Source organism: Lipophrys pholis, assembly GCF_963383615.2.
Source record: "Lipophrys pholis genome assembly, chromosome: 21".
Classification (NCBI taxonomy): domain Eukaryota; kingdom Metazoa; phylum Chordata; class Actinopteri; order Blenniiformes; family Blenniidae; genus Lipophrys; species Lipophrys pholis.
This window is the reverse complement of record NC_137649.1, coordinates 7,477,282-7,492,930: the sequence shown is the minus strand read 5'-3', so window position 1 is coordinate 7,492,930 and position 15,649 is coordinate 7,477,282. Positions and strand designations below refer to the sequence as shown.

General features: G+C 43.0%; 1 protein-coding gene across 7 annotated transcripts in view; it reads left to right on the top strand.

Annotated features, from left to right (window-relative positions):
* eya4 (EYA transcriptional coactivator and phosphatase 4) overlaps nt 1-15,649 on the top strand; it is a 44,023-nt gene that overhangs the window by 4,738 nt on the left and 23,636 nt on the right. The window contains exon 1 of one of the 7 annotated variants that reach the window (XM_080490591.1): nt 13,282-13,701. The exons of 3 other annotated variants lie outside the window; for them this stretch is intronic. The gene's annotated coding sequence lies outside the window, so the exon portion shown is untranslated. Of the gene's footprint in view, nt 1-13,281; nt 13,702-15,649 lie in introns of those variants that run through there. 3 more of the 7 variants (XM_080490589.1, XM_080490588.1, XM_080490590.1) reach the window with 3 other exon arrangements.

Genomic DNA, 15,649 nt, shown 5'->3' with positions numbered 1-15,649 from the left:
CTCCCCCTCTCTCTCCCCCTCTCTCTCCCTCTCTCTCTCTCTCTCTCTCTCTCTGACCTGCCACCCTCAACAGTAATAATAGCGCAAAGTGGGGCAGAGCCTATGAAGTATGTTGTTTTTCCCCTACTTTTTGTGTTTCTCTGTCAGACTCGCCGTGTGTTGGGTTACAGGCTGACCCCAGCGGAGTACACGCCACTCACAAATACAGTGCGCGCATGCTACAAAAACACACACACACACACACACACACACACACACACACACACACACACACAAAACAGATAAAGAAAGGTGCATCCATCTCGTCCCACTGCTATCCAGATATCAAATATTGATGTCCATATTCCACAATTACTTCACCTTCTTTAAATAGGGTGGTGATATCATTTATAATGTGAATTTGAGCTCCTGCTCAAAGACATTGATTAATTGTTCGGCTCGGAAACAGGATCTCAAAGAAAGGACAGAGATTTTAATCATACAGAGCGAGATTGTTTTATAGGGCCGAGATTTGCGTCTTCTGAAGTGTTTGGTCCAAACACTGGCATTGCGACAACCAAGCTTAGGTTGTCAAGCTGATACTGAGGTTATGGTGTTTTTGATCTCTGCCATGTTTTAAGTACAGTAGAGAGTGTAATATGTATGAATAAACTCTTCCCTAATTCAGTTATAATGAATCTTTTTTGAATTTTGTCAATTTCCTTCTAAAAAGTTTGTCTCAGCTATGATTTAATGTGACGTATCGTGTAGTTGTCATAATTTCAGTTCCACATTATGTTTTTATCATTCTATAGTTGTAATTGATTTTGTGGGGATTCTTTCCTCCTGTTTAACATTTAAACTGGAAGTGGCGAGTTCTTTCCTCGCACAGCTTCATCGGAATAGGCGTCTCTCTGGTGACTTACAAAACAGCGCAGAACCCACACACAAGGGTTCGTGGAGTCGCCTGCTGACACCTGACACCCCCACTCCTTCTCTCTACCCTTTAAAGTACCCCGTCCCCTTACATCCTCCGCCCCACCCTTTCCCCACCACATCCATCGCACGTCATCTGGGTTATAGTCAGGCGTCCTCTCTGGCGGCCCGCCTGCTGAGGGCCGGCCTGCCGTCTGGGGTCCGTGGGGAGCGCTGTAAGGAGCCTGAGGCTGAGCCAACAGTGGTTAGCCTGGTAATGCTACTTTTAGCTTGTTTAAGTGTCTCATTCCACCTGTTGTCACAGGCTTGTTTGGCTTTGGAGAAAAGGTGATAACGGATTGTTTGGGGATTTTTTTGGGAGACACTGATAAAAGTCAACAATGATGCTGTGTGGTTGACCTATTCTAATGTAAACTGACTATTTGTGGCCATCATGAAGATATCACTGGTATATGTTTTCCTCTTTATACTTATACAAATGCAAAAACTCCACACCCCATCCCTCTGTGGGTCTTGATCCAACAGAGCCTCGATTTAGGGGGGGGCGGCGGGGGGCCAAGGGCGTTTGTTGACCCCAGGGAGCCTCACAGGATCTAAATGTATGGACACCTGAAGAAAAAAGCAAGAGAGATGGGAGAGGAAATGGGATCAAAAAAGAGGGGGGAAAAAGGTTCTTTTAGCTATAGCCTTTTCCGCTGTTGCACTGGGAGAGGCCCCGAGTATGGCAGCTGTCCCAGTCTGTGCGATAGAAAGACGGAGAGACAGCGAGAGAGCAAGTAAGAAGTGGAAAAGGGTCAGGTTGCACCCCTCTTTCACCCCTACAACCCCATACAGACACATTCACACAAACTTACATGCAGCAGCAGTAGCTTAATACGAGCACGGCCCAACCCTGATCACAAAGATTGCGCTGGCGTCACGGATGGTCGTTTCATAATCTGCCCGGCAACAGGGCATGTGGACAGATCACAGGAGTGTAGAGTGTAATAGCTACCCCTCCTGGCATCCCTCTACGAGGCTGGCATCCGAGCTGTGGCACTGGGGTGCGCTTCAATTTCAGCTTAGTGTACAATGATTCTTGTAAGATTTATGTTTAGTTGACAGCTGAGTGTTGCAGAAATCTATCTTTCTATCTATCTATCTATCTATCTATCTATCTATCTATCTATCTATCTATCTATCTATCTATCTATCTATCTATCTATCTATCTATCAAAACTGATTTCAGTATATCTTTATTTATCAGTATATCTTATACTAAAAATTAAGCAAAAGATGTAATTGAATGGTATAGATCAGAGATATCAATCATAAGGCCAGGGCGCCAAGGCCCTAATCTTTTAATCCAGCCTGTCAAGCTACCAAACAAACGGTAAAAAATTCTGAAAAATTCAGATTTTTTAAAAACAAATTTCTTAAGAGTAGCGTACACAACCCAACACTGAGACCCGAGCTGAGATATTGGAGATGCTGCCATGAAAAAGCAGCTTTAGCCTCAAACCCATGCTGTCCGGGAGAGTTTATAAAAACATGGCGAATGCAACGCAGGAGAAGCTTTTTTTGGACATCTCACTGTATTTTGCACCAGGATCTTTCATTAGAATTGGGCTTTATGTTCATATTGTAGTAATTTTAGGTAGTAATTTTTTAGTTTTTGCAAAACTATAGACATTTTCTCCACATATAGTCTAGACTGTGCCACAAAAAACAAAACAAAACAAAAAAAACCTTTAAAGTTGGAATTTAAAGGTTATTGTGGCACTATTTTACCAGTCTGGCCCACTCAAGATGAAATTGAGCTGAATGTGACCCCTGAACTAAAATGGGTTTGACCCCTGGTAAAGATGGGAATTCAATCCCAAAAACAAAAACTTTTTGATTTTCTGACAGTTGCTGAGTGTTGAACCAGAAAAGATGGGCAAGTAATCATATTTCAACCGACAAGACGGCCTAATTGATGGAATATCTCTGAAGTTGAAGTGGCGCAGAAACGATTGACAGATATGTCCTTCAAGCTTTTAGTCTTTGAGTACATTTCAGAGCCTTTTGTTGATTCCATCAGTAAAGTTGGATCAGTGGACTTTTGCCATCTATATTAAAAACCAGATCAGACAAGCAGAGACAAAAAGCAGAGCAGATGAGACAACCATGCAGTCACAACGGATTACAGCAGGATCTGTTGTAAGATTATATGCAAAGTCAAAATCCCTGTATCGCCTCTTTATTGGAAGGACATTCCTGAACAAGAAAAGTCTGGGGAGGCGTTGGTGTCGTATTCTGACCATATGTAGCCCCTAAATGTGATTGGTTCTGTCTAGAACAGTGGGAAGTTGTTACTCATCATTGTATTGTTAAAACTAAATTAGAAGTAAATGTTAAATTAAACATAATAAACTGGTCATTTCCTTAAATTCACTTTGAGGATGTTTCTTTATGAGTAAAAAGAATATGTGATGATTAATAATAGTATTTTCGTTCTTTTGCACCACCTCATCTACATAAGATTCTGTTGAAAGTGGAAGAGAACATTGTGACCAAGAGGATACGTTAAATGCAGAAAATGATAAAAGTCATTTGCGCACACCTTATAAAGATTAATGAATGAACCAACAAAAGTAAAACAAACAAGTTTATTTTCACTTACCAGTCTTAATAATATAGATAGACTTTGTTGGCAGGCTCAGTTTAAACCCCCCAAATTAAATTCTTGGTCCTATTCTAAACTTTCGCCTTCAATATTTTGAACATGGTGCTATGATTTGGTTTTTTCTTGGCCTAAACCATTAAAAAACAACAAAATTAACAGCAGATTTTTGATCTCTTGAGTGGCATCCACACTCAAAAAAAAAAAATACACTCTCCAACTTTAATGCACAAATTGCACAAAAGCACTCATAGAGCCTCTTTGCTTTGACACCGCTCTTATTTAAGATGCGTGAATCAACCAAAACATCTGTCTTTCACCGAAGCCCATTCAGCTCTTTGCCTCGCTTCAGATAATTTATAACTCCTATAAGAGAGCCGAGTCAGAGCCCGGCCTGGCCGGGGAAAGACGGCTAGGTGTGAGGTCAGCGGGTCACAGACAGCCTGTGAGCCCGTCGCAGCCTGACAGAGTCGAACCCCCCCAAACTGACTGGAGAATCCATCTCCAAAACCCAGAGCGAGCGGCGTGGGCTTTCTCGAGGAACGCACCAGACAGGAAACCGCATGATATGTGTGCTTTAGTGTCTGCAGTGTGTGTGCGCTTTGCGTGAGAGTATGTGTGTGTGTAGGTGTTTCTTTCTCTGTTATACACATATACTCTCTGTGGTGTGGGATGGCTGAGGTCATCCGAGTGGAGGCTGTCTCATAATGTGGCCGTGATGTTTAATGAAAGTCAATCAGGACCCGGCACATCTTGCCAAAGGTTCTACATTTTATTGATTACTCAAAGAGTTTTCAAGAAAATCACATTATTGCCAGATGTTACATTTCTCTGCGCTGAACATTTTGATGTCATAAAAGCTTTTGTAATAAAGTTGATTCTTGTGGAAACCACACCAGCACCGGTGCAGAATTCAATTTCTTGGGATTTGCTTAGCGAAGATGAATAAAAAGTCTCCATTACACACAAACAGAAGTCTCTATTAAAGTCCTAGAAGTGCTTCACTCTTTGTTCTCGGCAGCTTTTATGACAGCACAGAACCACCTCTTGTCCGACGCCGTCTTCTGGAAAACGCTCATCTGCCATTGGTTACACACAAAAAAAAAAAAAAAACAGAGCAGATTTCCTAATTTTGCTGGGAAGGAAATGAAATTGCAACAATTGTGCTTTGGTTACGGAGGAACTCGCTTTCCCTGCCTGCCGCGAGAACTTCCTCTGCTGCTCTGCTGGGAGATTGGATTCTCTCTCTCTCTCTCTCTCTCTCTCTCTCTCTCTCTCTCTCTCTCTCTCTCTCTCTCTCTCTCTCTGGAGGGGGGGGGTGGTCATCAAGACTAGATGGGTTGTGACCTGGGTCTCTGTGCTGACTTAACTAATGCTAACTAATGAGTATTTCCACTACCGCTGCATCTTTTTAAACACTTCAATACCAAATAGGTTATTTTTTTTCTTTCCTTTCAGACTATTACACTAAATTCACGTATCGCTTGCGCATCTGTTTGAAACTGAAATCGAAGTTTTGATTAGTACAATGAGGAAATACTTTCCAGTTAGTGATAGGACAGTGCATTTTTCCTGGATTAGTAAAAGTGATCTGAAATCTCCTTTTTCAGGATGTTTTGTCTGAATGATTAAATTTACATTTTGATGTTTAAAAAAAACAATAAAAAAACCAGTACCAAACACCCATCTGAAGTTTTGTTTATTTAGATTTTTCTTCTGCGAGCTATCATATCAGGCTGTGAAATGTAATTCTTGGACCCATCAGAGAAAATATTGGATGGACGGATGATGGGGACGCATATTAGCTTTACAGTACACTGTAAAAAAAAAAAGTCATCTTAAAAAAGAATCTACAGGCAGCAACATTCACCAGCAATATACTGTTACTTACTGTATTTTTCCTTTGCTGTCGTTACCGACACCTAAAATGTACATCTCATCCTCTAATTATTCAGCTTTTTATCTTGGATACAACAGCAGCAGCTTCACCTAAATGCTCTCCCTCAGTAAAATGTCGACATTTATTCATCTTTTCTTTGGAGAGACGACTGTAAATCGATCCATTGTAGTTTGGTCCGCGTTGCGTTCACACCTACTTGTGCCGCTCCCGATCAAACGCCACACCGATTGGCAGGAGCGAAATGTTTCCAGAACTACTGAGCGTCACACTTTGCTGCACCATCACTTCCCATTTTATTAGGTGTCTAACGGTCAATGATATATTTTGCAGTGTTTTGGCTCTTACTTAGCGGGATTGAAGCCGCTCTCGATGAGGCATTTCCTAACATATACTGTACATCACTGCTCCTACTCCTGAGAGTTTGTGAGATTATCAGACAGGATATCGGTGGGGTGTTGAACCTCAGTTTGGCACTTTAATTTACCACGTTTGATCGTATGTCATATGCTCACGGAACAAAATGCTCAGTATTGATATGGCAACTCAAAACACAAGTTGGTCAAGCTTGTAACGGCAGGTGTAAAAGCACCTCAAATACTCCTGTGCGTTGCCAGGTTGTGCTTGAAATGTACTCATTGGACTTTGTAATATTTTATACTGGTACCATCAGACAGTGTAGTAAGGAAAACTGCACATTATAATCTGACTCTGAGGCGAAGCTGTTGTGCTGCACCATGAGTGCAGTTCGATGGAAATCTGTTGCAAAAAAACATGTCTCCATCTAATTTAACCAGTTTTTGCGTCTCCATGGCGTGTGGTGTCCAAAGACGCTCCGTGTCCTTGATTCTTTTTGTCTCGTTTCCCCGCCGGCCTGCCCGCCTCTTCGTCTCTCCCCGTGTCTCTCTCGCTGGAGTGATGATTCAGGGCCTATTGTGAAGACGGCAATCCGATACAGAGCCAGTCCGAGAGCGAGGGTGGGGAGCTCGGGGGGGTTGTGGGGGGTGGGGTGAAGTGGTGGTGGTGGTGGGGGTGATGGAGGGAAGGATAACGAGAGCAGAGGGGAGTGAGAAACGGGAGGGATTATGGGTGTCCTCATAACCGCGTCCTCGCTGTCTGGAGCCCGAGGCGCTGTGACACCCTTACCTGTCCCTTGTCTTACATGTTGCTCTCATTTTCTGACTCCACCTGCGATCTCCCACCCCCTTCTCCTCCATCGAGCTCCTCCATCTTTACCCTCCTCACAACCCAAAGCTTGGCGCTGTCCCCGTTTTGGACTCTCTCTCCTCCTCTTTTCATTTGATCACACTTGCATCCTTTTCCCCCTCAGTCTGCTTTCTTTCTTCACCGACATATGGTTTGGTGTGTGATTTTATTAGGAAGATGATATGAGGTGTTTGGAGGCCTGGTATGACGGAACAGCTTGTGACTTTTGAGACATCCAACTCCTGTTCACTCTCCTTGGTGCACAGGGCAGCCGTAACTTCTAATAATCAGCTGCATATTGAATCTGAGAGCAGATGGTGTGCACACACACACACGCGTGTGTGTGTGTCCTTACCTTTCTATCCGCTGAATGTTTCCCCTTGTATTTTTTGAGGATATCTACCTTATGCTGTACCTCTCACATGCACACGCACTGTGATGTCATGAGCAGCATTATTTAACAGGCAGCTGGGAGGCCATTCATCATTTAATTAAAAGCGTCTGAAAGGGATCTGAGGCCTAATGAGATTAGCTTTAATTATTGATGCTGCTGCTGCTGCCACCCACACACACACACACACACACACACACACACACACACACACACACACACACACACACACACACTAGGTCTGACCACTGCGGATATCCAGGCTCTTTTAGCATTAGAGTCTTAGCACAGCGATACTTGCGTGTGCACTCTTTCACACTGGAGTTCTTATTGATTCAGCTTCATGATGGGATGTGAAGGTGCTTCGGGGAGGTTGCTGGATCCAGAAGGGGAAGGCTGCGGCGTGGGGACCGAGCAGGGGGTGCTGTGTGGCTGCGGTTGGGTTGGCTGTGGTGGTGGTGGTGGTGGGAAGCGGGGGGGGGGGGGGGGGGTTACAGGAGGATGGTGTTGTGTTTCCTCAGGTCACTCAGAGCCAGAGAGAAGCTCTTACTGCTCCAGTCCACTCACTTAATCAAGTTCATGCATTTCGGTGGATTTACTTTGCAAACGTGTTTACACATTTTAACTCCTCTTGTTTTGTTATTTAAAAGAAAAAAAAATCCTGTAAAAACTATCAAAGTTAATGGCTTGATAATCACAATGAGAATATCATCTCCTAAACACCTTCAGGCAGATGGTGTAAAAGTGGATTTGTAGCCAGAGACCACAAATTAGCCTTACTGCTTGCTTCATCAGAGGTTTGAAGCTTTGAACTGGCTTTAGACGGCGACAGTGAACACCTATCAAAACAACTTATTCCAACCGTACTCGCAGCTTCACATTTTTTAAACCAACTTGTGGGTGGAACTTCAAAACCTGGCATTATTTCGATTTAGCGCATTAAGTTTTACTTGAGGACGAACTTGTAATATTATATCCCATATTGTCACGTCTTCCTGGATGACTGACCTGATGGCTCACAGCTATCAGGCGGCACCGAGCTGGAAGGCGCCTAATGACTCATGCGGTGAGTCACGTGTATTAGTTATTTATGATGGCTGATTTTTACTTAATTAACCAATGATTTAGTTTTTTAAATTTTGTAGAGGATGATTTGAAAATGTTAATTCAGTATATTCTTTTCTTCCCCCACTTATCCACACAAGTTCTCTTGAAATGTGATGTTTTGTACATTCAGAAGCTTCATATGTAATTGTATGATCCTAAGTTTGTTTTTGTTATGCTGACGGATGGCGTGTGTGTGTGTGTGTGTGTGTGTGTGTGTGTGTGTGTGTGTGTGTGTGTGTGTGTGTGTGTGTGTGTGTGTTTGTGTGTGTCTGTGTGTCTGTGTGTGTGTGTGTGCGTGTGTGTGGCTGTGTGTGGCTGTGTGTGGCTGTGTGTGACTGGTCAGCCGTGAACTGGTTTGGGTTTCTACCAGTTGTTTTTTTAATCACTCTCGTCAGATTAGCTGAGCAGGGGCAGTCGAGGCCAAACGTGCAATTAACAGCACAGCTACACACACACACACACACACACACACACATCCATCAATGACTTTTCATTTGTGTCCATTGAGTAAAGCTGCATTAAATCGTGTCCGTGATCCCCTCACTCCCTGAGACAACGAGGAGCCAATTCAAAAAGCAGATATGGGGACCACCGGTGCAGCCAGGAGGACGAAGAGGAGCCTGTTCTCCTCTGCTGCTCTTCCTCCCCTCGCATGTGGACTCACGACGAGTTGATGAAACAAAAATAATCTGTGAAGCACTAAAGTCAATAAGGTACAGTGAAGATTGTGAAGAAATAAATGCTCTTAAAGGGGAAGTTCCAACAGTGACAGACCCTACAAAAAAAAAACTGTTTAACTTTGAATGATAAAAAAAAAAAAAACATTTTACAGTCCAATCTTCTGTTGATAGACTGACCAATCAATCATTGTGTTTGTGGTAATAAACTCTATTTAACTTCATAAAAATGGTTGGAGATCTACAGTGGAAGTGTCTAAACAAGTCTTTGCTTTAGTTTGAGTGTATAAAATGTATAAAGTGTTTTTCTTATGTGCAGAAATGTTGCTCCAGAGGTGGTGAACATTTTATAAGTAGGCGTTTTGGTAGATTCCTGCGAGCACAGCGAGGCTAAGAGAGGTACACCTAGCCAAAGAGATGTTTTTGGAGAGTACCTATTTCACCCAAACACCTCCTCCTCCTTTTCCCTGCTCCACAGACTCACCCTGTTCTTTCTTTTCACTCTCTCACCCCCCCCCCTTTTTTTTTTTTTCTTTTATAGCTTCCTACTACACCTGAAAAAGGGGCATTTTTGGAGGCATAAAGAGAGGGATAGATTTACACCTCCCCAGGCTGGGGGAACCGGGGAGCGGGGGGGTGGGGGTGTAGGAGGAGTGAAAGAGGGAGGGTTTGAGGGTGGAGGCTCGGCACAATGTATTTTACATGAAAGGAAGGGGATAGAGTTACCACGCCGATAACCACTCATACAAATGGGGAGAGTGGAGAGCTTTGAGCAGGGGACAGGTAAACGGGTAAGACTGCGTGCGTGTGTGAGTGTGCGTGTGTGTGTGTGTGTGTGTGTGTGTGTGTGTGTGTGTGTGTGTGTGTGTGTGTGTGTGTGTGTGTGTGTGTGTGTGTGTGTGTGTGTGTGTGTGTGTGTGTGTGTGTGAACGCAAAGGAAAGGAACTGTGAAGGATAGATGGAGATGGAGCTCGTGTTTGTGTGGTGAGCAACATCCTTCACGGGGGTGTTTTGTGGTCGAATCACCGGCCAAAGTCAGAAACAGGGATGGCTGGATGATCACGTTGCACAGGTGCGTGCCTGTTTTTGTGCAAGGCAACGCTTTCTCTCTGGGCGACGGGAAATTCTATTGAAGTATAACACAAATAAAATGTCTCTGCGACTTCTTCAGTCTTCAATCTTGACAATCATCGAAACCACTAATCAAACTCAAAACATTTTGAATATAGCAATTAAATATTTTGTCATTTAAGTCAGAACGTCTACAGTTATTCGATATGTTTCCCTCCGTTTCTCCAGCAGATAAAACCCTGATCGGCCCAGTTAAACATGTGCATGTGAACTCAGAAGCTGCTACACGAGCCTTTGTGTGTGACTGTCTGAAGGAAAGATGAACTGCTGTTGTTCCACTTGAAGAAAAAAGTTCTCTCTCATGGGCCTCCTACAGGGAGCGAGACACTTTTGTCAGACACTTCAAAAACACTTCTAAAGTCAACAAAAACCAACGCCTGAGTCCCGGTGTTTAGCGGCACCAATACAGCCCTCTTCCTCTGCTCACTTCACTGCTCTGCTGTCCACATGCCACACTATAGCTTTGTATTTTTTTTTTTTTCAATTTTTTTTTTTGTTCTTCTGTCTTTTTGTGTGAGTGTGTACGTGTGTGTGCGCAGTTCATCAGCCATGTTTTGGGACGCCTCCCTTGCTCCCTTCTCCACTTGCTGTGAAAATATTTCAACGGGGATGTTTTTGGACGACCCCCTCCCGACGGGGTCTTGCCTGGCTAATAATAAAGTGCTTGAGTTGTCAAGCACTTCGGCAACACCCTAATCTGTTCTGACAGCTCGTCCTCCACATAGACTCTCAAAACGTCCAGCGCACAGACGCACCACTGCATGTCGGCATCTGCGTATAACATGCTTTAGGCCCCGGCGAATGCGCGCGGGTCCACAGACAGTCTATCAATCAAGGTGTTTATTGGCGTTGGGGATGAAAGTCGTGGGACAGGGCCGCACGCTGTCGCGGCGCGAGCAAAAGGTGGTCAGTGCACAGTTGGAGACAGTGTCCCAGTTCCAAATCGGTCTCCAGGCCTGTGTACATTTGCTGCTCCCCCCCCCCCCCCCCCCCCCCACCCCAGCTATTTTCTGCAGTCATGTATACTTGCATTAACATTTAAAATGCTTTCGGTGTTCTTGCCTGATCACAACGCGGAGTCTGGAAATCTCATGCAGCTTATGCCAGGATCTCACCGTGAAGATATTTCTGGATTCATAAGCCAGTTGTGTTTTTAGACACTGTGTGGGGAGTACACACGCCCTGCCTCTAATGGATGAGCGACATTAATGTACCATGTATCTACAAATCATGTAAATACATTAGGAAGAAATAGTATTTCTAAACAAATATTTATTAAACTCATACTCACTGTAAGTGATTTTTAATATGAATAAATTGAATAAATACACATGTAATTGTGATATGTTATGTTTGCATACCAACATACAGTATTTGGCCAATCGGATGGGACCTCAGTCCTTTACATCATAAATCACAAAAACATCCCCATCACACACTATGTATTCATCACGTCTTATTATGACATTATTAAACATTGCATTTTGAACTAATATACTGCAGCCCCAGTCCAAATACACACGTACTAATTGAATTGGTGTCTCCAAACGGTCTCTGATTGACTGTCTCTCTTTTGCCGCGTGGCAAAATGGCGGCTAGTCCTGGAAGCGCTCTTCTCTTGTGCCCGATGTCTCCTGGGATCGGCTGCGGCTCCTCATGACCGTGACTGGAATAAAGCAGTTTGGATATCGGTTGAATGATCAGATTGACATCGATGGTTTTGAAACATTTCCATTAGTAAGTCAGAGTGCGGCAAAACGACAGCAAAAAGTGATCAGTTCATTAAATTAATTTGATTGGGGACGTTTTATAGTCAACAAACGGTCCGATACTTGAAATGAATTCAGATGTACATCAAGTATCAGGACGCCACCGATCTGACAGACATCCTACTCTGACATGTAATACAGTCAGGACAATAGAAAACCTTTTTGTTTTTTGCTGTTGGGTGTAAAATACTCCTTTAAAAAGAACGTCACAGAATCTTACTTGTTATACAAAGAGCCTGTTAACATTTTGTTCATGGAAATTTGATAAAGACTGAGTGAAAATATCCAGTGATCATTTTGACATGGTGCTCTGGGTTGGTTTTTTTTAGGTTTTAAAATGAAGAAAACATCATCTCAAAGACACGGTCATTCTTAGAGAGAAACGCTGTGTCCAAACTGGTGAATAAAGGGGAAAACAACATGCAGGGAGACTAATAGAAGAGAAAGTACCTTTTTCAACATTATGTAACTGACCTTTGAGAACTGACATGAGCGACGGCTCTCATCATACGACAACTTCCAGAAATGATTTGATTATTGGTTTCAGCAATGAAGTGAGGAAGGAGGTCATGCTAACCACATTTGAACCAAATACCATCAGTAACTACTCTGTAATTCTTTTATTACTGAAAGCAATTCATGATGTAACATATCACATGGATTTATGTTGATTTAATAAACCTAATTCTCAAACATCTTTATTATTTTAATAGATTGGTTTCCATAATAAAGTGTTTTCTCCTATAGTCATTTACATCACGATGTGAGACCGACATGGTCCGGTTCAGGAGTGAGCGTGTTGGCTTGTGTGTGTGTGTGTGTGTTTGACTCCAGGTGTGTTTCCGATTGTGTGTTTGGGTGTGCGTCTCCCCCGATAACAGCTGGATGACCGTAGTGAAAGAGTGCCATCTTCAGACAAGCGGCTGCTGGGAGATTACGTCGTCTGCTACACGCTCCCACAGTCCGGCTACACTTCACATATGCAGCCCGTGTGGTTCCAATTAACACAGATTGAGTGTGTGTGTGTGTGTGTGTGTGTGTGTGTGTGTGTGTGTGTGTGTGTGTGTGTGTGTGTGTGTGTGTGTGTGTGTGTGTGTGTGTGTGTGTGTGTGTGTGTGTGTGTGTGTGTGTGTGTGTGTGTGTGTGTGTGTGGTGGAGGGGGGTCAGCTGCATGGTGTGAAGTTTATGGTCTCGCCAGCACAGCAGGACATTGACACTACATCCACATCATGAGCAGACTCACTATTCCAGCTTCACGGAAGTAACCAGCAAGACTTGAATCGGAACATTTCGAATTCTTAATTCTCCACAGGCGATAGAATTGTGAGAATTATCTTTATCCGTGGCTGCAGTGGGGATGGACTGACAAAAGTGAAAACTTGCATCTGTAACTTTTTAAAACTTCTCAAGCTTTAGATTTAAGCTTGAGTGAGTCTGTAATGACTGACAGCTGAGAGGGAGAGAGAGAGAGAGAGAGAGAGAGAGAGAGAGAGAGAGGGGAGGAGGAGGAGGAGGAGGAGAGGAGAAAAGGAGGGGGAGGAGGCAGAGGAGGAGGGAAACAGGACGAGTGAAATGTTCCCCATTACTGGAGTCGAGAAGACAGGAGCTGTGCATGGATTGACCTCAGAGACCACGAGGAGGAAGAAAAGCGTAGCTTAAAAAACAAAGTGCCTTCCTTTTTTTTTTTTCTTTTTTTTTTTCCAGCCGCTGCATGCTTGTTGAGGGTGAAAGAGAGCGAGACACAAAGAGAAACAGATATTCCCCCCCCCCTCCCCACCCCCACCCCAAGAGGAAAAACAAGAAAGTGTGTCACCTGGAGCTGGAAGTGGGAGGCAGGTAGAGCCGAGCTGTGTTTCTCTTGATGTGAGGGCGCAGTGGCGGCCGTGGGGAAGCTGGTGGATGAAAAAGCTCTGTAATGCTTTGTGGAAGTATAGGACTGCTAGAAGAACTGATTACACCCTGAGGTAAGTCTCCTACAGAAATGTCAGGATAATGTGTTTTTAAAAGCCTGTAAAATGTTCCACAGTGGATCTTGTGCACGAGCGTATTGATATCATCGTATTAGAATAAAAGTTGTAGTAATAATAATAATAAATGGGCGTGAGCTTTTTTGGTACATTGCAATTATGCCACTGATCTTCTTGCTTTTGAATTTTGATTTTACTTTATTTTTACACGTAAACTACATTTTTATTCAGCTCCACTCCAAGTAATATGGTTTGTTTTCAATTCAACATCTCTTTCTTGAGTTATCCGATATTGATTATATATTTTTTTGAGTTTGTTTGTTTTTCTTATCATGAAGGAGTGATTATCCTTTATTGTTTTTGTTGTAATATTAAGATAAAGATTTTTTTTTTAATTAACAATTTATCTGAATTTTTTTGGGGGGGTATTTCTATTTAAGGAAACTTGATAATAGAACCTATTCTAGTAACATAAAAATATATTTTCTATCAAACAAAAAAACAAATGTAAGCCACATTCTCGTAAAGCCACCCTATACCAGTTGTGTAAGTCTGTGTGTGTCTGTGTGTGCAACTCTGTGCACGGTATCGGATGTCCCGTTGCAGATGGGTTGGGTTATTACCAGAAACACATAGAGCTATTCTTCTTCTTTCTCTCTCCTTCCTTCTCCCTCTCCTCTCTTCCTCTCTTCAAAATGTACCAGAAACAATAACTCAAGCAGTATTTATGCCCGTCTCGTGCCAAAAGTTTCATTTCGGCGCTGAGGAACAAACATCAAAAGAGCAAAACAAGGAAACAGCATTAATTAAAACCAAAGCAGGTTATCTTGTTCTTCTATTTGGAATGCGTTTGAGTTCAAATGAGGAATCTTCTTAATATGACATCAATTAGGAGATAAAGGTCACAAACATAGCTCTGTTCAATAAATCATCATTATGCTTGCGTTTATGCTTCAGGGAGTCCCTATGTTGGATAGGTAGTCTTCTGGAGCAGTCACCCGGCCAACCAGGTCAAAGGTCGCCTATTTAAAATGGTTCAGGTGACACAAATGGGTTTTTCAAGCATCATAGCCACCTAAGTGGTACTTTGTTCTGTTATAAAAAAAAAAAAAAGAAGAAAAAAAAAAGACGTCTTTCACAGGTTGCATAAATACATGAAATGCACAAAGAAAAGGGACAATCTTAATTTTCTCATTTTACAGCAATTCTTTTTTAACAACACTGACATGTTGTTCTCGCTTTTATAGCGTCATAAAGTTGTCAACTGGTGTCTAATAATTATAAATGGTGAAATAGATAGGAAAAAAAATGTACCAAAAAGTAACCAGGAAGAATGTAAAAAAAATATATTTTTGGAGTCTTTAAAAAAAGAAAAAGCCTTAATGCTAAAACAAAATAGTTTGGAATATGACGCATACATTTTTGATAGAAAAAGATAAAAGTTTGCGCGGGGTGAGAGTCTCAGGCAGCGGTCAACAGCGAGGGAAAGCCTGCATGGATGAAGCACGATGATAAAAGCTTTTCGGGATCAAAGCCTGCGTGTGCTCGTGTTTTTACAGATCATGTTGAGGCAGAAACAGCCCCAGTTCGTGTGTGTGTGTGTGTGTGTGTGTGTGTGTGTGTGTGTGTGTGTGTGTGTGAGTGTGTGTGTGTGTGTGTGTGTACGTGTACGCGTGTGTATGTGTGTGTGTGTGCGTGCGCACGCAGTGTGTGTCTAAACCCGCTTTCGGACGTAGCGCTGCGTGTGCGTTACATGTGGATTGCCGTTTCTCACGGCCATGCTGTTGATGTCGTGACTGACAGCCTTGTTAAATTTCAGCAAAGCATGAAACGTGACATAAAAGTGGCGTGTGTGTGTGTGTGTGTGTGTGTGTGTGTGTGTGTGTGTGTGTGTGTGTGTGTGTGTGTGTGTGTGTGTGTGTGTAAAGTGATCCATACGAGGGCA